General features: G+C 45.1%; 1 non-coding gene across 1 annotated transcript; it reads right to left on the bottom strand.

Moving 5' to 3' along the window:
* Nucleotides 1-2,131: 2,131 nt before the first annotated feature.
* LOC118576791 lies at nucleotides 2,132-2,238 on the bottom strand. Its single transcript, XR_004944002.1, has one exon. It is a non-coding gene; the product is annotated as a U6 spliceosomal RNA (small nuclear RNA).
* Between the last annotated feature and the right edge of the window lie 20,470 nt (nucleotides 2,239-22,708).

Genomic DNA, 22,708 nt, shown 5'->3' with positions numbered 1-22,708 from the left:
GTCCTCCTCCTAGTAACAGAGAACACTTTCAGAGCTCCTCTGCCCTCAGTCCTACCCATCAGATACACAAATTCAGAGGGAGAGGATCACACAGGGCGCTCTGACCTCCCTCTCCCGCTTCTCGAGACTCCCACAACCTCCCACCTCATTAAACTGGAATTGCAGTGATATAAGATGCCTGGGTGGCCAGTTCCTCCCTACTGTTCCACAAAGTGAATAAACTTGGTGAGGATGCCTCCTGGCTCTTGGGAGGCAGAAGTAGGAGGACCAGGAGTTCAAGGCCAGCCTCAGCTATTCCAAGACCAGCCTGAGCAACCTGAGGCTCCCCAACTCTAAACGAAACTTTTGGAAGGTCAACCCACAAGACATCATTTAGACTTGGCTCTTTCACTTCATTTTTAAGTATGACTTAGTCCTCTGGATCTCCTTTGGATACTTTTTCAGGGTCCTGCCTGGGCAGAGCCTCCCCAAGCTTTGTAGTGTGTATTCTTCATCCCAGGGACCTGAAGAGACATCCATTGGCAGAGGTGCACCTGAGTGGTGCCAGCTTTCTCTTTTCTTGGCATCCAGGCGCCATCTGCTGGTGAAGATAGGGCAGTTCCTTTCTTCTTTCCACGATCTATGTATGAGGTATTGAAGCGCCTAGGAACTGCTAAGAAACTAATGATAGTTTCGAGTAAAACAGAGAAAATACTATGTGACGACTCCAAGAATTTACTGTATGCCAGAGATTCTTCTAGACACTATTTTTCTTTCAACCTGTCGTCCTGATGGCAGTTCTTTGACACGGCTATCATTCCTGCCTCACAGATCAGGAGCATAGGTCACCAGGAGACGAATATGGCGACTAAGATCAAGATCACACGGCTAATAAGAGGCCAGTGGGCTTAGGACCCAGACAGTAAGCTCCACGACCATCTAGGCCGTAAGCAAGATACTTCTTCGGAAGGAAATGGGGCCGAGAATGGTAGGGAAAGACCTTTGAATGACGTAGTCACGGAAGGCTCTTCTGAGAAACCAGCTGGAAGACCAACCTAGGAAGAAGACACAGCCAGTGCCAAGGAACGGAGACCGAAATTTCCAGTTTGGGTTGGGAGCGAACTCTGGCCCTAAGTACCTCCCCAGTCTGTCCTCTTTTCCACCACTGCTACCTCCACCACTGCTACCACCAACTCTGCATGCCCACTTCCTTCATGACTTCCTGCCTGCAGCGCCCCCTCTGGTCCATGTTCAACACTGCAGCCAGGCTGATGGTGGGAACACACTAACCTTCTCACTCCTTTGCCACTAGCCCACTCTTTTGTGAGTGGTGACCTGTTGAGAGCTGCGTGCCGCACCCTAGAGATGGCGCTGGCTTCCGCCTTCCACCTTCCCGATGGTGAGCGCTCTCAGTAGTAAACAACTCCATATTCGGCTTGGCTTTAGGATCTGGCTTGCTTCCGTATACCTGGGCCTATCCTCGATGCCCACGTGGCGGTTTAGGGTTGGCTACCCAGAGGCTATTAGGGCTGAGGGAGGGCTCCCCCTGGGGTCAGAAGATTGTTCAAGGTTCCTGAATAAACTGCAGAAAGAAGAGCTCGGTGTTGCGTCTTCCTTGCTGGTCGAGGCGGTCGCGACAGTGACCTCATTCTTTGGGTTGATTGCCTTTGACCTTCTCCCTCTGGTCCAACTGGCTGCCATCAGACTTCTCTTCCTCCCAGAAGCCTGTCTGATATCCCTCTCAGCTACCCCAGCAGAGTATGAAGAGCCTCCTTAGCGTGGCATGCTGTACTATAAGTCAAGGCCATTCAGCAGCAAGTCCAAACTTTGGTCTTATCTTCTATGAAAGTATGAGCAATTGATGGAAGATTGCCACAAACCCAGCAAATGGTGCAAAACAATAAGCTATTGTTTGTAGTGGTTATCTCTTAATTGTTCAGCTTGCCTGTTTTCCCTCCTCCTCCTCCTCCTCCTCCTCCTCCTCCTCCTCCTCCTCCTCCTCCTCTTGTTCTTTTGGAGGCAGGGTCTCCCTATGCAGCCAAGACTGGACTAGACTTTCCTCTCCTGGACTTCTGAGCACGAAGATTTCCAACATGTACCGCTATGCCTGGCTTCTTTTCTTTTTTTTTTTTTTAAAGATTTATTTATTATGTAAAATATGGAACACTTCATGAATTTGCGTGTCATCCTTGCGCAGGGACCATGCTAATCTTCTCTGTATCATTCCAATTTTAGTCTATGTGCTGCCGAAGCAAGCACTTATTTTTCTTTCATGTTGAATTCAGACAGATAAAATCCACCCTTTGGGCACATGGGTCTAAGAGTTTTGAGGAGATATACAACAAGTCACTATCCTCTAAAATGACCCTCCTGATACTTCCCCACAGCCAGCTTTCACACAGTCCCAGCCACTGGCAAGTGCTGGCTCTGTTTCCCTCTTCACAGTGGTCCCTTTACCCACATGTGTAAGCTGAGCACAGATTGGTCCTTTTAAACTTACTTTGTCCATTTAGCATAATTCATCAGAGACTCATATATTTTGTGTATTATAGGCAGTTCGTTCATTTTTATCAAGGAGTAGCATTCCACTCAATGGGTGGAAGAACATTGAACTTCTTTCTAGTTTAGATTTCCATTTTGTCCTATGTTGTCCTATTTTGTGATAGAGTCTCACCCCCTAACCCAGGCTGGCCTTGAACTGCAGTCTCCTATATCATCTTTCTAGTTTTTGACAATTATGAATATAGCCCTTGTGGACATCTGTGTTAAGATTTTTGTGAGATTGTCATTTTTTTATGTCTCTTATGGAGAGGAAATGCTGAGTTTAAATCTAAGAAGCTTCCAGAGCTGCCCAGGGTACCATCTCCAGTTCCCTCCAGCAATGTGTGAGCATTCAGGTCCCATGTCTTCACCTGCACAATTTGTTGAAAATGACGGTTGAATTGCCTCTCTCTTTTGTCTAAATTCAAGTGGTCCTGTTTTGCGAGGCCATTTCTGGACTCCCACTCCAATTTTATTGATGTGAGTCTCATGTTTCGTGACCATCACAGTCAATTGCTTAGCTTCATAGGGAGTCTTTTTTAAAAATTCTTCTCTCACACATTACATCCTGACTGCAGTGTCCCCTCCCTCCACTCCTCCCAGTCCCCCTCCACCTCCCCTCTCCCCCAGATCCACTCCTCCTCTGCTTCCCTTCCAGAAAAGGAGCAGGCCTCCCAGGGATATCAACTGAACATGACATAACAAGTTACAATGAGACTAGACACAAACCCTCACATCAAGGCTGGATGAGGAGGAAAAGGGTCCTAAGAGCAGGCAAAAGTTAGAGACACTCCCACTCCACTGCTGGAGTCCCACAAGAACACCAAGCTACACAACCATAACACATATGCAGAAGACTTAGCTCAGACCCCTACAGGGTTTGTTGATTCTGTAGGCCATGTTCTTGTAGTGTCCTCAGCACCTCTGGCTCCTATAATCCTTCTTTCCCCTCTTCTGTAGGGCTCCCCTGGCTCCTCCTAGTGTTTGGCTGTGGGTATGCATCTGTTTCCATCAGTTCCTGGGCAATGCCTCTCTGATGACAGTTGGGCTAGGCATCAAGGCATGATCTACGAGTATAGCAGAATATCAGTTGGAATCATTTCATTGGCTTTTTTTTTTTCAGTCGTGTTTGGTTCTATCCTGGGTCTCTGGGCTCTCTAGACTCTGGTTTCTGGCCATTCAGGCAGTGTCAGATGTGGGCTCCCTCTTGTGGTGAGGGCTTCAAGTTGAGCCAGTCATTAGTTGGCACTCCCGCAAGTTCTGCGCCACCACTGCCCCAGCACATCTTGCAGGCAGGACAGATCCAAGGTTTTATGGCTGAGTTGGTATCCCAGTCCCACTGATGGGAACCTTGCCTGGTTATAGAAGATGGTTGTTTCAGTTTCCACATCCCCCATTGCTAGGAGTCTTCACTAGGGTCACTCTTCTAGATTCCGGGGAGTTTCCACTGCACTAGGTTTCCAAATAGTCCCCCAAGTGCCCCCCAATTTCACTCTCCTCTCCCAGTACATTCGCCCTGCATCCCTGCCTCCCACCTGATCCCTCCTGTTACCATACCCATCCACCCCCAGTCTACCTGCAAAATCTATTCTGTTTCCCTTTCCCAAGGAGATCCCATGCCTCCCCCACCCCTTGAGCCCTCCTTATTATTTAGCCTCTTTGGGTCTGTGGATTATAACATTATTATCTTTTACTTAATAGCTAATTGCCACCTATAAGTGAGTACATACCAAGTTTGTCTTTCTGGGTCTTTGTTGCCTCAGTCAGGATGATTTTTTTTCTAGTTCCATCCATTTTCCTACAAATTTCATAATGTTATTGTTTTTAGAAGCTGAGTAATACTCCATTGTGTTAACATACATTTTCTTTATCCATTCTTTGGTTTAGGGACACAAAGGTTGTTTCCTAGTTCAGGCTATTATGAATAAAGCTTCTATGAATATAGATAAGCAAGCGTCCTGTGGTATGATTGAGCATCCTTTGGGTATATGCCCAAGAGTGGTATAGCTGAGTCTTGAGGTAAATCAAATCCCAATTTTCTGAGGAATCTCCATATTGATTTCCCTAGTGACTGTACAAGTTTGCACTCCCACCAGCAATGGAGGAGTGTTCCCCTAGCTTTATATCCTCATCATCATAAGTTGTCACTTGTGATTTTGATCTTAGCTATTCTGACAGGTGTAAGATGGAATCTCAAAATAGTTTGATTTGCATTTCCCTGATGGCTAATGATGTTGACCATTTCTTAAGTGTTTGTCTTAGTTAGGGTTCTTATTGCTGAGAAGAGACACCATGACTGCAGCAACTCTTATAAAGAAAACATTTAATTGGGGTGGCTTGCTTATAGTTCCAGAGGTTCAGTCCATTATCATCATGATGAGGAGTATGGCAGCATGCAGCCAGACATGGTGCTGGAGTAGTAGCTAAGAGTCCTACATCTAGCAGGCAACTGGAAATCAACTGAGACACTGGTCAGTAACCTGAGTATAGCCCACCCCCACAGTGACACACTTCCTCTAACAAGGCCACACCCACTCCAACAAAGCCACACCTCCTAATAGCACCACTCCCTATGAGATTATGGGGGCCACTTACATTTAAACTACCACAGTGTTTCTCAGCCATTTGAGATTTTTCTGTTGAGAATTCCCTATTTAGATCTCCACCCCATTTTTTGATTGGATTATTTGGTTTCTTGGCATTTAGTTTCTTGAGTTCTTTGTAGATTTTGGATATTAGCCCTCTATAAGATAAGGAGTTGGTAAAAAATATCTTTCCATTCTGTAGGTTGCTGTTTCATCTTACTGAGGATGTCCTTGCCTTACAGAAGCTTTTCAGTTTCATGAGGTCCCATTTATTGATTGTTGATCTTAGATCCTGAGCTGTTGGTGTTCTGTTCAGGAAGTTGTCACCTGTGCCAATGCATTCAAGACTGTTCCCACTTTGTCTTCTGTCAGGTTCAGTGTATCTGGTTTTATATTGAGATCTTTAATCCACTTGGGCTTTTTATGCAGAGTAATAGATATGAATCTATTTGCATTCTTCTACATGCCAACATGCAGTTACACCAGCACATTTTGTTGAAGATGCTTTTTTTTTTCCATTTTGTATTTCTAGTTTCCTTATCAAAAACCAGGTGTCCATGGGTGTGTAGAATTGTGTCTGGGTCTTCAATTTGATTCCATTGATCAACCTGTCTGTTTTAATGTCAATACCAGGCAGTTTTTATTACTACTGCTCTGTAGTACAGCTTGAAATCTGGGATGGTGATACCTCTGGAAGTTCTTTTACTGTACAGGACTCTTTTAGCTATCCTGGGCTTTTTTGGTTTTTCCATATGAAGTTGAGTATTATTCTTTCAAGGTCTGTAAAGAATTGTGTTGGGATTTTAATGGGGATTGTGTTGAATCTGTAGGTTGCTTTTGGTAGGATGGCCGTTTTTACTATGTTAATCCTACCAATCCAATCCATGGGCATGGGAGATCTTTCTATCTTCTGATACCTTCTTTATTCTCTTTCTTCAAAGATTTGACGTTTTTGTCATGCAAGTCTTTCACTAGTTTGGTTAGAGTTACCCCCAAGATATTTTACATTATTTGTGATTATTGTGAAGGATGTTGTTTCCCTGATTTCTTTCTCAGCTGATCTGTCATTTGTGTATAAAAGGGCTACTAATGTTTTTTAGTTAATCTTGTATCCAACTACTTCACCAAAGGAGTTTATCAGCTGTAGGAGTTCCCTGGTTGAATTTTTGGGGTCACTTATTCATACTATCATATCATCTGCAAATAATGATACTTTGACTTGATCCTTTTGAATCTGTGTCCCTTTCATGTCCTTTGGTTGTCTTCTTGTTCTAGCTAGAACTTCAAGTACTATATTGAATTTACAATGGAGAGGATGTACAGCCTTGTCTTGTCCCTTATTTTTGTGGAATCGCTTTAAGTTTCCCTTCATTTAATTTGATGTTGGCTATAGGCTTACTGTAAATTGCCTTTATTGTGTTTAGGTATGTCTCTTTTATCCCTACTCTCGACAAGACTTTTTATTATGAAGAGGTATTAGATTTTGTCAAAGGCTTTTTCTGCATCTAATAAGATGATCATGTGGTTTTTTTTCCTTTCAGTTTGATTATATGATGGATTGCATTGACTGATTTTCACATATTGAACCAATCCTGCATCTCTGGGATGAAGCCTACTTGATCATGGTGGATGATTTTTTTTAATGTGGTCTTGGATTCAGTTTTCAAATATTTTATTGAGTATTTTTGCATCTATATTCATTAGGTCTGTAATTCTCTTTCTTTGTTGAATCTTTGTGTGATTTGGATATTAGAGTGACTGTGGCCTCATTAAATGAATTTGGCAATGTTCCTTCTGTTTCTATTTTGTGGAATAATTTGAGGATTATTAGCATTAGCTCTTCTAATGAAATTCTGCTAGAATTCTGTGCTAAAACTGTCTGGTCCTGGGCTTTTTTCTGTTGGGAGACTTTTAATGACTGCTTCTATTTCCTTAGGGCTTATAAATCTATTTAAATTGTTTATCTAATCTTGATTTAACTTTGGTAAACAGTATCTATCAAGAAAACTATCCATTTCTTTTAGATTTCCAACTTTATGGAGTAAAAGTTTTTAAAGTATGACTAATTATTTGGATTTCTTCAGTGTCTGTTATTATGCCCCCTTTTTGTTTCTGATTTTGTTAATTTGGATATTCTGTGTCTTTTAGTTAGTTTGGATAAGGGTTTGTCTGTCTTGTTGATTTTCTCAAAGAACCAACTTTGTTTCATTGATTTTTTTGTATTGTTTTCTTTTTTTTCTATTTTATTGATTTCAGCCCTCAGTTTGAGTATTTCCTGTCATCTACTCCTCTTGGGTAAGCTTGCTTCTTTTTGTTGTAAAGTTATGAGGTGTACTGTTAAGTTGCTAGTATGAGGGCATCTTTATGTAGGCACTTAGTGCTATGAACGCTTCCTCTTAGCACAGTTTCATTGTGTCCCATAACTTTGAATATGTTGTACATTCATTTCATTGAATTCTAGGAAGTCTTTAGTCTTTTCTTATTTCTGCCTTGACCCAGTAGTTGTTCATTTATTTCTTCTTTAAAGACCTCTGTCATCTTCATAAAGTTGGTTTTGAGGTATTTTCTTGTGCTTCAGCTGTGTTGGAATATTCAGGGCTTGCTGTAGTAGGATGGTTGGGCTCTTGTGGTGACACATTGCCCTGGCTGTTGTTGATTGTGTTCTTACACTGGAGTCTAGGCATCTGTGTTTGGGATGATTATATGATTATATTATATATATGATTATATATTATATGTGTTTTGTAAATTGGTTTTTGTTTCTTCTTTGGTCTTCTGACTAGAGTCGCCTGTAGTTGAGTAGAGGTCTCCACCAAAGTTGGGATCTGGACTTCTAATGGCTGGGATAGTCTCTGATCCAGCAGGGTATTTCCACCTGAGTTGGGGCTGGAGTTCTGGCAACTGGCATGGCCACTGGTTCAGCTAAGAGTCCTCCATTGGAGTTAGGGGTCAGGATATGGTAACAGAGAGGAGTGGGGCAGTTGGGATGGTCTGGACAGGCACTAAGTGGAGTTAGTTCAAGGGCAGATGGCCTACCTGGAGTTCTGGTGGCTGATGTAACCTCTGGTCAAGCAGGGGGCCTCTGCTGGAGTTGGGGTCAGGATATGGTGAGGGGAGGGCCAACTGGAGGTAGTGAAAGAATAGGGGCAGTCTGGTGGCCTGTGCAGCCTCTGGTGGAGCAGGGGTCTTCTGCCGGAGTTGTGGCCATAGTGAATCCTAAAATCAGATAGCAGATGCCTCCAACTTCATTATTTTTCTTGCTTTTTCCATTTTCCAAGTGTGTTGTGCATGTGTGTGTAGGTTTTTATATGTGTGGGGGTGCACACGTGTGCATACGCATGTAGAAATCCAAGGTTGATGTTGGCAGTCTTCCTGGATTTCCCACCATATTTGTGGAGGAAGGGTCTCAAACCCAGAGCTTGCAGATGTGGCTCATCTGGACAGCCAGCTTACCCTGGAGATCCCTGTATCTGCAATCCAGGGCTGAACCACAGGCGGCCACCATGTGGGTCCTGGGGATCTGAACTCTGGTTCCTGAGCTTGCACAAAAGGCTCTTTGACCACCAAGCCATCTTCTAGCCCCAACCTTATTATTTTTTAAAAGAATTCCTTGTCTATTTTAATTCCTTCGCCTTGTCATATAGATTTTAGAATTGATGTATCTACATGTATAAAAACAAAAAGAAAAAACAAAAACAAAACACTTTTCCTCAGTCTTGATTTGGATTCCATTGGCTTGTCAGTTTGAGGAAGATTAATGCATAATATCTGTGATCTTGAGCTCCCAGGCTTGGTGACTGTGAATCTCAGCATCTGGAGTAATCAGGCTTGGGACGGGTATCTGGTGCTACCAAATCTCCCACTCTGTGAATGTGGTGTAGCTCTCATTGTGTGTAGCTCTCATACTTTGATTTCTTTGATTAGTATTTTTGAACTTCCTGCACAGAGTTCATGTATGTATTTCCAATTTAAATTCTGTTGTCTTTTAAATTCCAATTGCACAACCAGCGAGATGGCTCAGCAGGAAAGGTGTCTTCGGCACAAGCCTGATGTTGACCTGAGTCCAATCTTTGGAACCAAGGTAAATGTGGAAGGAGAGACTGGACTCTACAAAGTTCCCCTCTGACTTCCTTATGTGTCCTGTGTCATGCCTCCTTTACACACATCATATACACATAGGCACATGAGAGTAATAAATAAATTTAAATTAAAATTCAATTTTGAGGCCAGGCAGTGGTGGCACACACCTTTAATCCCAGCAGTCTGTGAGTTCGAGGCCAGCCTAGTCTACAGAGTAATATCCAGGACAGGCACAAAAACTGCACAGAGAAACCCTGTCTTGGGCACACAACTTGAATCACAGCACTTGGGAGGCAGGGACAGACAGATCTCTGTGATTTAGGAGCCAGCCTGGTCTACATAGTGAGTTCCAGGACAGCCAGGACTGCATAGTGAGAGACTTGTCTTGGGGAAAAAAGAAAAAGATTTTAAACTCAATCCAGTTCAATATTCAATGTTACCATATGAAAGTGCAATTGACATTAATGCACTGATTGTATTCTTATATCCATCTAAATTTCCTAATATTTCTCCCACATTTTTGGTAAGTTTCTTGAGGATTTTAATGCTGTAATCAAGTCGTCTGTGAGTAGTGCCATTTTATTTCTTCCTTCATGAATGGTAGTTCTCTGTATAGTTTTTCCTTGCCTTTCCTTCTGTTGCATGGGCTAGGGCTCATGTAAGGTTGAGTGGAAGTTGAGAGAGCACTCTTCCTCACTTATTCCTAATTTTGTTTTGTTTTGTTCTGTTCTGTTTTGTTTTTGAGACAGAGTTTCACTCTGTTGTGTAGTCCTGGCTGTCCTGGAACTCGCTCTGTAGACCAGGCTATCTATCCTCCAACTCACAGAGATCCGCTTACCCCTGCCTCCCCAGTGCTGAGATCAAAGACATGCACCACCACTGCCCAGCTGCCTATTCCTAATTTTAAAGAAGAGTATTCAGTCTTTTAGCATGAAGTGTTAGCTGTGAGGTTTTAAATATGTATTTATTTACTTATTTATTTGGGGGCATGTGCCAGTGTGGGGGTCAGAGAACAACTTGCAGGAGTTGGTTCTCTCCTTTCACCACATGGGTTGAGGGTCTAACTGAGGTCATGAGTGGGTAAGTGCCTTTACCCACTGAGCCATCTCACTGGCCTGGCTGTGAGTTTCACAAACCTCCTTTATTGGCTTAAGATTTTCTAAGGCTGGAAAGATGGCAAAGGGTAAAGACACTTGCCACCAAGCCTGACAAACCTGAGCTCAGGACATGCATGGTGGAAGGGAAAAACCAGGTCTAGAAATCTATCCTATGACTTCCACACATGTGCTGAGGGATGCACAGACCCACAACACACAGGTATAATCAATCAATCCATCCATCCATCCATCCATCAATAAACGTGATTTTATTTTATGTGTATGATATTTTACCTGAATATATGCCTTTGTACCTCATCCATGTCTGGTACCCAGAGGGGCCAGTGAAAGGATGTTGCATCCCCAGGAACTGGAGTTACAGATGGTGGTGAGTTGCCATGAAGGTGCTAGGAACCGAACTCGGGAACTCTGGAAGAACAGGCAGTACTGAGACTGCTAAGCTATCTCTCCAGGCCCTAAATATAATTTCTTAAAAGCAGTTTTTTCTAAGTTTTTTTTGTTTAAAATCATAAATGGATAGTTTCTCAAGTGTCTTTTCTACCAAGATAATCACCATTTTAACTCTTATCTTGTGAATTTAAATATTTGTTCTTATTTTCATTTTTCCGTCCTGAAATAAAACGGTCATTAGCAGTAATGGTAGTGGTATTTGAGACAGGGTTTCTCTGTGTAGCCCTGGCTGTCCTGGAACTCACTCTGTAGACCAGGATGGCTGCAAACTCAGAGATCCTCCTGCCTCTGCCCGCCTGGTGGTGGGATATTGTTATTGTATTGTATTGGGTTACATACGGTCATTTTCATGCAAGTGTGTGAGTGTGGTCTGAGTACACCCCATATCCCACTACCCTCCCTTCCCCAACTCTTCTTTCACTTAATTCTATATTTATGCAGAACAATATTTCCTCTTCTTCCTTGTGAATTCCTTTTTGAGCCATTTAGAGGTGTTGCTTGAATTCCAAATACCTGCAAATTCCCCAGATACTTTTCTGGTGTTAATTTCCAGTTTATTTCTATGCTGATCAAAGAAAAGATTTTTTTTATGACCTAAAAATTGTAAGTTTATTAAGGATATCTTTAGGCATGGGAAAATATGAGCTATGTATTTGAGAATGCTTATGTTTTGTCTGAGGGTAAAATATTCGATGATGTCTTTTAGGCCACGCTAGTTGCATCATTCAGGCCTTCTATACCCTCACGTCAGCTGATGAGCGATGGGTATGTAGGTTCGTACATTTATCCTTTCTGCTCCATCCCTATTTCCTTGTGTATGTGGACATAAATGATCAGGTGCATTGTACTCTTAGGGTTATCATGTCTTGATAAGTTGACACTTTTCATTAGTACATATATCCTTCCCCAACCCTGTTAACATTTCTTGTTCTGAAATCTACTTTGTCAGTTACTAATATTGCATTCATTGTACTTTTTATTGTTTGCATGGAATAGCTTTCCCAACATTTGAAGGGCTATTTTGTTTTGAAGCTAGAGCCTTAGGCAGCCCAGGTGGACCTAGAGCTCACTGTGTAGCTGAAGTTTACCATCTGTTACCCCCTGACTGCTAGAATTATAGGTTTGAACCAATAAACCTGGCCTCTAGCCTTTAAAACTTAACATATCAACTAGGTGGTAGCTCACACCGTTAATCTCAGCACTCAGAAGGCTGAGGCAGGTGGATCTCTATGAGTCTGAGGTCAGCCTGGTCTACAGAGTGAGTTCCAGGACAGTCAGAGCTACATAATGAGACCCTACTTTGAAAAAAAATTAACTAAAAAAAAATAAATTTTAGCATACCTCTTGTCTTTATATTTAAAGCAGGATTCTTACAGACGGAATTTAGTGAGATGATAAAGCTGGTCTGGCAGTCTCTGCTTTTAAGTTACTGTATTTAGTACATTTCCATTTATTATAGTTACTGACATAATTAGTTTCAGGTCTACCACTTTTATTTTTCTATTTTTGTCATCTGTTTTTCCCTTTGTTGTAGTTGCTTCAAATTTCCTGCTTCTTTTGGAATATCTGAATTAATTTTTAATATGCTATTCTTTCTACTTTCATTTTTAGATTTGGTTCTATTTTTAGCTGTTGCTTCAAAGATCACAATACACACACCTTTTCCTGGCCTATTTAGGGTTATTATTTCGGCATTTCAAGTATAATGTATATTTTACATTTTCTTTATTACATGCATTTTTTTTTTGAGCTGAGGATCAAACCCAGGGCCTTGTGCTTGCTAGGCAAGTGCTCTACCACTGAGCTAAATCCCCAACCCTATTACGTGCATTTATGTGTGTTCATGCACATGTATGTGTGGGTATGCATGCACAACATACTTGTGGAACTCATAGGACAACATGAAGGGGTGGATTTACTCCTTCCACCCTGTGGGTTCTGGAGGATCAAACTCTGGTCATCAGACTTGGTGGTAGGCACCTTTACCTACTGAGCCATTTCAACAACCCTCAAATATAATATAGAAGATGTGTGAACAAGTAAGTTCTTTATTTCCCCTCACTGACTTCACATTACAGATGTCTTATGGAGTTAACTATTCATCAGTACTGGCAACCCTACCAGCTTTACTATCTCCTTTTCATTGGTCATCATCTTAAAGAAAAGTCAACAGAACCTTATACTTTTACCTGAATCACCACCATGTCTGCCACTTTTAATTCCTGAAAATCCAAGTTCATCTTTGTCATAATTTTCCTTCAACCTAAAAAAAATTATTTGCAGCTGGGCGGTGGTGGCACATGCCTTTAATCCCAGCACTCGGGAGGCAGAGCCAGGCGAATCTCTGAGTTCGAGGCCAGCCTGGGCTACCAAGTGAGTTCCAGGAAAGGCACAAAGCTACACAGAGAAACCCTGTCTCGAAAAACCAAAAAAAAAAAAAAATTATTTGCAATTTTTTTTTTTTTTTAGTAAGTATGATGGTGACATGTTCTTTTGGTCTTTCCTTCATCTGAGAATCTGTTTTACAAAGATTCTTAAAGGGTAATTTTTTTTACCCAGTATGAAATTCTGAGTCCACATTTCTATTAGCCTTTTAAATCTATTTCATGCTCTTTTGACTTCCATGTTTTCTCCTGAGAAACCTGTGTTTAGATAATATTCTTTAAATGGGAGAACATTCCAGAATACATCATTTTCTCTAGTGGCATTCAAGAGTTTTAACTTGACCTTGGGTTGTAGTAGTTTGGTGACATTTGTCTATATATTGTTTTTCTTTTACACACAGTGATGTTTGATCTTAATTGCCAACTCCACAGGATCTGGAATCACCTGGGAGATACACCTATGGGCGTGTCTTACCCTGTCTCCAGAGAGGAGTAACTCAGAGGTTGAAGGGATCCACCCTCAAAGTAGGTGGCATGTCCCAACAGGTGGCCCAGGTGTAAAGAGGTCCATGGAGGAAAGAGCTCTGCCTGTCTCCTTAGCTCCTGTCTATCACTGCTGCCACCAGGGATGCTGCTCCCCTTTGTCCTCCACTAACATCAGACTCCAGCTCCTTCAGTTTCCCAGTGTGGCCTGGATGCCAGCAATTCCCCACAAATCTTCCAGGACTTGACACCAGACTGGAGCTCCTGAGGCATCCAGCTTCGTAGGTAGAGTGGCTACTAGGTTCTCTACCTCTCCAGCAAACAGAAAGCCGTTTGTTGTTGGGCTACCCAGCCCATATCATGTAAGCCAATCTAAGAAATCCCCTTCATAATATATAGACACCCTAAGGTTCTCATCCTACACAGAACCCTGCCTGATTCACTTCTTGAATGTGTTAATGTGTGCCTTTCATCATTGAGGTGGGAGCAGTAGCAGCCATTATTTCCTCAAATATTTTTTTTTTCTGCACCAATGTCTTCCTCTTCTGCTCTGAGAATCAAATGACATGAATACTCTATGATCATGTCTCACGTGTTATCACACACACAGGACCCCAAGGCTCTATTTTCTAAAAGAAATTTATCCCCCCCTTTTTTCACATAGAATAATTCTATCAACTCTCTTCAAGTTTGGTGAATTTTTTCTGTTACCTCCTTTACGTGAGCCTAGCCAGGGAGTATTTTATTTCAGTTATTTTTTTAATTCAAAAATATCTGCTGGGCTGGAGAGATGGCTCAGCGGTTCTTCCAGAGGTCATGAGTTCAATTCCCAGCAACCACATGGTGGCTCCCAACCCTCTTCTGGCCTGCAGCCAGAACACTGTATAAATAAATGTGATATATATATCTGCTTTGCTATAGTTTCTGGAACTCTGCTTTGAATAACTGTCTTTCTAGCCATTTAAATTGTAACTGCCACCTCTGATAATAATCTAAGCATGGAAGTCTCCTAGAGCTGGCACCTTTTCTAACGTTTATCTTAAGTACTGGTCCAGGGTGTGTGTGTGTGTCTGTGTGTGTCATGCGTTCAGTAATCTTAGATCATGTTCTGGATACTGTGAATGTTACACTGGGTAGACTATGGGTCCTGTTGTAATCATCTATGGAATGTTGATGTTGCCAAGGCTATCTCAAGGAACAACCAACAGCTGGTGAGATGGCTCGGTGTGGAAATGCACTTGCTGCTCAAGCCAGTGGCCTGAGTTTGAGCCTCATGCTCACATAAAAGTAGATGGAGAAAAACAACTCCACATGGTTGTCTTCTGACCTCCACAAGTGTGCAGACATGACCCACCTCTCTCTCCTCTCTCCCTCCCTCCCTCCCTCCCTCCCTCCCTCCCTCCCTCCCTCTCTCTCTCTCTCTCTCTGTATGGGGGGGGGGGTGTTTTGTCTCTTTCTTGTTTGTTTATTGAGACAAAGCCTCCCTACATAACCTAGGCTGGCCTAAAACTTGCTATGTGGACCAGGCTGGCCTCAAACTTGTGGCAAGCCTCCAGCCTCTGCTTTGTACGTGCTGGGATTACAAGTGTGCTGAAATACTTATTTGTGTTTTGGGAGATGAAGAACAGATCTGGTCTCAGCTCTTATCTTCCCTTCTCTTTCTGCACTTCCAGGCACGGGCAGTAGCAAACTACATTTGCCAGAATGCCTTGAAAGTTAGCTGGGAACTGGGTTCAGCAATAGCAGGTACTGGAACAAAGCTGGAAGAAGGCAGGAGGAAGGCAGAGGCCAAAGTGTTGCTTCTACTCTCTCTGGTTTGGGCAGCATCCCCAGCAACAGCTGTGTGTGAGCCCATTTTCATTGCTGTTACAAAATGCTTGACATAAACACGCTGAAGGATGTATTGGCTCATGGTGTCAGATGTCATGGCAGGAGACTGTAGCAGAGGAAGCGTGGCAGTCAGAAAACAGAGGGAGAGACACAGCCTACACTAGCAGACTTCCTTCATTCCCTCTAAGCCCCTAGCCTATGGAATGCTGTCACCACCTTTGGGGCAGATCTCTGCTTTGCTAACCCTCTCCAGAAGGGCCTCTCTGATGCACCCAGAGATGTACTTTATTAATCCTGTGGGCACTTCTCAGCCCAATCAAGTTAACAATCAAGACTAACCACCTGGGTTGGGGCAGAACATGCCCACCATAAGCACGAAAACCAGGGTTCAGATTCTCCACTGCCCCCATATATGTATATATACATACATACATACATACATACATACATACATACATACATAGTCATAGTGGTATGTATGATCCTGAAACGGGAGGACTCTTGGGCTTTGCTGGCCAGTCAGTCTAGCCAAATCAGTGAGCTGCAGATTTAGGGAGAGACTCTGTCTCAAAAAAATAAGGTGGAGGACTGAAGGAAACCCTGAGACATGTACCCATGGCTTCCATGTGTGTACATGCAAATGTGTGCACACAGATGCTCCTCCCCCGAAACAAGCAAACAAAAAACAATACAACTCAGAACACTGACCATCACATCTGTCCCTTTTGTTCTTCCTTCTTGAGACACCTTGTCCCTCCACGTCCCTGCTTGGTTGCCCGGGTTCCTGGGCTGGCAGAGTACTGCCGTCTCCTCTCCCAGGCCCTCTACCCCAGGACAAGGGAAGGCCCCTCCTATCTGACCCCAGGGTCTTTCTCACACACTGTTTCCCTTTCATCCCCAACCTAGGAACATCACATTCCCTGGGGATGCAGGTGACTCCAAGGTTAAAGCGTGTGTTGCTCTTTCAGAGGACCAGGTTCAGATCCCAGCAACCAAGTGGTGGCTCACAACCATGCCTAACTCCAGTTCCAGGGCATCTGTGGCCCTCTTCTGACTTCCTTGGGCACTAGGTATGCACATGGTACATACACACGTGTAGGCAAAACACTCCTACACAAAAGATAAAAGGACCACATCTAAACATCAACAAAACAGATGAAATGCCCGTACACTCCTCCTGTCCTGCTCTGTCTATAAGAGAACAGCAGAAGGAAGGACCCACATATGGCTACTAAGGAGGGCAAGGATTTGATGTAAGTTGACACAATTTTATGGGAATATAAAAAATAAGTTTTCATCACATAATCAAAATTTTAAATTATTATGTTCATGAGACTCTTTTTTCTTTCTTTCTCCTTTTTTTTTTTTTTTTTTTTTTTTTTGAGACAGGGTCTCACTACATAGCTAAGTAGACTCAGAACTCACCCTGTAGTCCAGGTTGGCCTAAAATAGAGAGATCTGCCTGCCTCTGTCTCCCAAGAGCTTGGACCAAGGGTGTGTGCTACCTTGTCCAGCATGCCTTCTCTTTAATTGAAAATAAGACAGTCTATTAGAACGCTGGCTGGTCCTGTTCATCTAGGTCCCTCCTCTTCCCCTGTGTCCCATTAGCCCAGGAGCAGATAAAGCTTGGGGAACTGAAGTGACCTCAAAAAGACCCGGCAGAGCAGGCTATGGGAAGCAAGCAGAGCCAGAATCAGGACTGGGCTGAGGACTCCAGCTGAGAGGACAGTAACAGATGGGAGACAGGGGCTTCTGCTCAGGAGCAAACCAGAGCTCATGGAACCCAGCCAGTTCTGAGAGAGCCCAAAGGCTTGGCAGCTTCCCCTACAAGGCCCCTGAGGCTAGACACTAGGGAGACAGGTGCAGGGAACTCCCTCAGGAATCTTCAGGAGGGCACAGATGAGACACAAAACCAGAGCAGTCCAGGGCAGGGGGGCACTTCTCCGTCCCTGTCCTGTGGGCGCTTATGAGACAAGAAATAAAAACACAGCCAATGTCCTCTATCACAAAAGGCCTTTAATGGCCTCTTGTTCAAGGTTCTTTTGCTCATTTGTCCTGTTGGAGTTGAATAAACTATAATGACTTCATAGAACAAGGGCAGCCACAGGTACGACAGGTTGTCCTGGATGTGGTCCAGGAATGAATGTGCCATAAATCATCACTTCACAGAGGGTCACAGGCCTGAGGCTGCCCCAGCCACCCCTCCCCACCACACCCATCATATCAGCTCCCATCCCTGGCAAGAGGTAGCCCCGCAGCAGCCATGGCTGGACCTAACGCTGAGTGGAGATGCCCAGGGAAGACAGAATATCCTGTATATCCATTCTGTTGTGGACTCGGTAGGTTGGCAACTCACGCAAGGTGCTATTCCCTCACGTAGGCTGCCACCTCATATGGCCTCCCTTCCTACCCACTTATCTCCCTTCCAGTAGTCCCTGTGAGGTGGGCAGAGCCTGGTACTAGCCCTTTACACATGGGGAACCTGAGGTCAGTGGGGAACTCCTAAGTCATACTTGGACTGAACCCAAACATCAGTTGACATTCCCTCTCCCATACCGTGTGATTCGAAGTGCCCTGAGCTTCAAATCCTAACCTAGAATGCCAGGAGGTCCAGGCAGGGCTGTGTCAAAGGCTAGCCCAAGTCTCAACAACAAGCTGTCCTGGAAGTAGATTCCCATGAGAGTGCAGACCAACAGGGAGGGAAGCTGGTGGACTGCAGAAGGGGGAACCCACCTCTTTGGGCACAAAAGCCTCCTGCTGTGCACACGGACATCCACAGGTATGGAAGTGGGATCCTAGGAGATTTACTCAAGGAAGACGTGCTTAAAATGTCTCTGGAGAATCCAGCCTCATAAATGTCTCCCTGTAGTTTCACTTACATGAACCTGGATTCCCACTCCTTGGCTGTGTATAAAGAAGCCAGCCCTAGTTTCTCCACCCATTACCCCATCTTTCTGTCGAGCCATGGGCCTTGCCTGAGAATGAGTCCTGAGTGGAGACTGGGCCTGGCTCCTCGCTCCATGGTCCCATGCAGCCCACGCCAAGCCCTACTACCTTCACTGAGCATCAGGCCCGGCCCACATCAAACTCGTTCCCACGCTTCAGGGTAGGTCAACTAGAAAACAAGCGTCTGTGTGTTCAAATGCTTGGGCCTGGTGCTGTTCCAGCACGAAGTGTCTTCGTGTTGGGGTGCAGGAGTCACCCCAACACACGAAAGCAAGAGGAAAGCCTGTGCTTGCTGGTCTAAGATCAAACCTCAAAATGGTGGTTTGAAGATTTTTCTTCAGAGCAGTGTTTAAAAGTGAAACCTCAGGAGATAAGAGAGCTGAAAGCAGAGTTATTCTGGAGGAAGTGGAAATGAGGGGAAGGCCGGAAACTCAGCCTGTCCCCCCTTCCCCAACTTCTCCCGGCAGCAACCCCGGGCTATGTGGAACATGGAGAGGTCCACAGTACCTGGGGCAGACAGTGGGTCCTAGGGACCTGTGCTTTGACTGTGACCTCCCTTTGGGGGGGGGGGGTGACACAGTTGGTAATGTTGAGGGAGGGGGCATTTCCCCTTCCACAGGCCTCCCTGTGAAGCCAGTGTGCGTGGGGGGTGGCAGAGGTGTGGGTCTGCCCCCACCAGTAGGCTGCCTCAGGCCAGCAAGGAGGGCAGAAGTTATAGAGCTGCCTGGACCAGACCCAAGACAGGCTGTGTGGATAAAAATCAGAGAAGTCTCATTTGGTCCTTAAGTTTAAAAAGAGTAAGTGTCAGAACAGGCACCCGCCTGTGTCCTGGGAGTTCAAGGTTGGAGCCCAGCCCCTCTCCGGTGGATGGGAGCCACACATCCAGGCTTTAGCCATTGGTGAGAAAGAGCTGCCTCTGGGATGCAGAAGCTACTGTGAGTGGATGAGCTGGGCCTCCCCTCTCAGAGCAAGAGGACTAGACATCTCCAAAGGTCTCCAGGGAGCTGTGATGGTTCTGTTGATCCCGGATGGGACCTTCTACTTCTAAGAGACAACATCTATTTCCTCCGATGCTTGGATTTCTTGGGGGGCATGATGGTAGGTTTCTTGACTTCTGTGGGCTCTAGGAGGTAAGTGAGTTCAGGCCCAGGAAAGTCTAAGATGTTCCTGCCTGTCCCCCAATCACTGACAACATCCATGTCTTCTGTGTCCTGGTCCTGGGACCCATCCTTGGATAATTGCACCTACACATCTCCCCCAGTGTGGTCACCAAGGCCACAACAGCTGATTGTCATTGTGGCTGATATCTAACCCGGAAAATCCAGACAAAAGACTGGCAAACAGAAGGCTCATTCCACAGCAAGCTTCCTGGGTGACCTCGGGCCTCACCCCTGCAGTGACAGGACCACTTCTGTGTAGCAGATGGCAGCCTACAGAGTACTGGCTCCTGGCTCTCCTCTCAGCCTCATAGCAATCCCACAAATAAAGCAAACAAAGGCTATTGTTCCAGTGAGTAGGGACTGAGAGGTGACCTTGGGGACTTTTAGGACATGGTCCTTTTCACTGCACCAGGTGAGAATCAGGTTGTCAGCCACCCTCCAGCGGGAGTCATCTGGGCTTTAAAGCTGAAATGGCCATGGGGTCCAGCCAAGCAACTCAGTCCTTATCTTTCTGGGAACTGAATTCTTCTCTTGGCTGGGGTACTGGGCAAGTCTAGTTGCCCTCTATTGATGAGCTTTTACCAAAGCATGCTCTTCCTGCCCAGATTGGCATCAACATGTGCCCCTTGATCTACTGGAAAGTCCCAGTGTGGGCTGTTTGGTGGCACAAATCCCAGTCCCTCAGCACAGGAAAAGCCAATACCACTGGGTAGTGCCTGGAACCTCAGGAGGCTCCTTTGCCTCCAGGTTCATGCCAAGTACTTCCTGGCCAGGAACAAACACTCCAGGACAGAGAAGGGCCCTACAGAGAAACACTGGGTCACATCATGAGATGGGGGTTGGGCACGGTGTCTGGAACAGACCAGAGGTCTAGACAAGGGATCTAAGCCCCCTACTGAAGAAGAGGCCAAAGAAACAATTTAGCCTGTGCATCTCACCCAGAATGGCAGCACACTCCTGCGGAGCAGAGACAAGTGACACCCAATCCCAGCCTCGAAGAGTGTAATTACCAGTGTGTGTTTGAATCCACCTGGAAGGGGCACTGTGTCCAAACTCACATCAAGGCACTATGTGGACTTGTAGCCAGAGCTGTCAGTACTTTCTCTAACTTTCCCCTGACCAGGAGTTTTCTATAGACAGGGATCGAGGGAAAGATCCACCTCAGTGTCTATAGTACCCAGTGTTAAAGAACAAAGCTGTCAGCAAAGGATGGTTTAGCTGGAATCCAACTTGACCATTGCCCTTAGGCAGGCCCAGCTCAAAACACAGAGAACTCTGATCTTCCCAGCAGCTGGAGAAATTTCAGTTGATTTGTGGGATAAACCCAGAGGATGAGTGGGAATGCCAAAGTACAGGGAGTTCAAGAAACCGACTGAAAGACTTTGCTTGTATAAGTTAAGGATGAGAGGGAGGTTTGCCAGGGAGGGGTTAGCCCAAATGCTAAAGGGCCTTGTATCAGCTCCAAAGGTTCTAGTGGAAGCCAGTGGAGGGCACATGCTGGCCTTACACTGTTCAAGATTTTCATCAATTCTGTAGGTACAAAAGTGCCCAGCTAGCTCTGGCAGGGGAGGGAAACCAGGGGAGCCAGCAATTATGATCCCAGGGCTGGCCAGGGCACATGACTGTCTCAAACTGGCCATTCTAATCTGGAAAGAGGTGCCTTAGGTTAACTGCTTGAGATTTAGAAGGTGCAGGGCCAATGGGCCTGGACCATTTCACCATGAGAAATTACTGCAATCACTGGGCACAATGGACTAAAAATGGATGGGATCCAACCTGTAAAATAAAGTATGAAGCCAGCAATAGTGGAACATGTCTGTAATCCTAGCATCTGAGACAAGAGGATCAAGAATTCAAGGCCATTCTCAGTTACAGAGTGGGTTCATGGCTAGCCTGGGCTACATAATATTCTGTCTCACAAACAAACCAAAGCTGTGGTCTCCCTTCTCAGGCAAGTATGGAACTGGGAAAAAGAGAACAGAAATTGAGATGAGATCCTCTTGCCCTGCTAATCAATATATTTGATAAACCCAAGGTGTGCACACACTTCTCATGCAAGCCTCAGCAAACACAAGCTCTGGGACAGGGAAATTCATCAAGGCTGTGACCACAACTTGACATCAGACAAGCCGACTAGGGTCCAAGGTCAGCCCTTCCTAGGCAGGAAGCGGCACTCGGTACTCTGCCCAGCCCTGAGTCCTCAGGTCTGTGAACCTTCTCTGGAGGGGGCAGTTGACAGCCTCAGATCCATCTGGTAGACCAGAACTCAGAGAGCCACATATTTATAGAAACAAGAACTGGAAACTCTTGGGGTCATCTGGTCTACCTTCTGGCTTTCCAACAAGAAACTGAGGCCTGAAGAGGTGGAGGGAACTGGCCCAAGGTCACACAACAAGTTAGCATCAAAGACCAAACAAGGCTATCTCTGAGCACTGTTTGCCACCTGTCTGCCCTGTTACCCTGGGAGACACCCCAATCAAGTCACACTAACACCAGCTGATAGATACTGGGTACCCATGACCCTGATACTAATGGGATCAACTCCTCCAAGAGAGGAGGCACTTTCCTACAGATGAGTGCCATCTCTATGGGTGCCACCTTCTGGGATGGGCTCCCTTAACAGTGGAAATTGTTGCCTCAGGGACCTCTCTCTCTCTCTCTCTCTCCCTCCTCTCCCTCTCCCTCCCCCACTCCTAGCTGATGGGGCCAACTAACTGGAAAACTACTAGAGGAAGCTGGAAGATACAAGAGGCTTCAGCTGCCCATGACCCTCCATCCTTGCTTCCTGAAGGACCATCCACGAAGGGAAAGGAGGAGGATGGATGCTCATCCCCTACCCTGCCCTGTCTCTTAAAGCCCCCTCAGAAAACCTCCTCAGTAGCTTTGGCTCCCCGCTAGGGGCTGGCATTTGTTAAAGACCTGCTTCCCCTCTCTGTGCCCCCATACAAAATGCAACAAAGCTAAGATGACTCATCCTATTAGCACTGACAGACGTGTGGGTGGATCTGCAGCCTGCCTCGATCCAGGTGTCTGCTGGTTAGAAAGTCAGTCCATTGCTCTTCACTCCTGGGGTCTATGTGCCTCCCCCATGAAACACAGGGTCAAGGATGAGGGTGGAGGGAAGGAGTCTCTGGTGGGCCTAGACCACAAGA

The sequence above is a fragment of the Onychomys torridus genome, chromosome 1 (assembly GCF_903995425.1).
Source record: "Onychomys torridus chromosome 1, mOncTor1.1, whole genome shotgun sequence".
In the NCBI taxonomy this organism is placed as follows: domain Eukaryota; kingdom Metazoa; phylum Chordata; class Mammalia; order Rodentia; family Cricetidae; genus Onychomys; species Onychomys torridus.
Note: the sequence above shows the minus strand (reverse complement) of the source record. Positions and strands in the feature narration are given on the sequence as shown.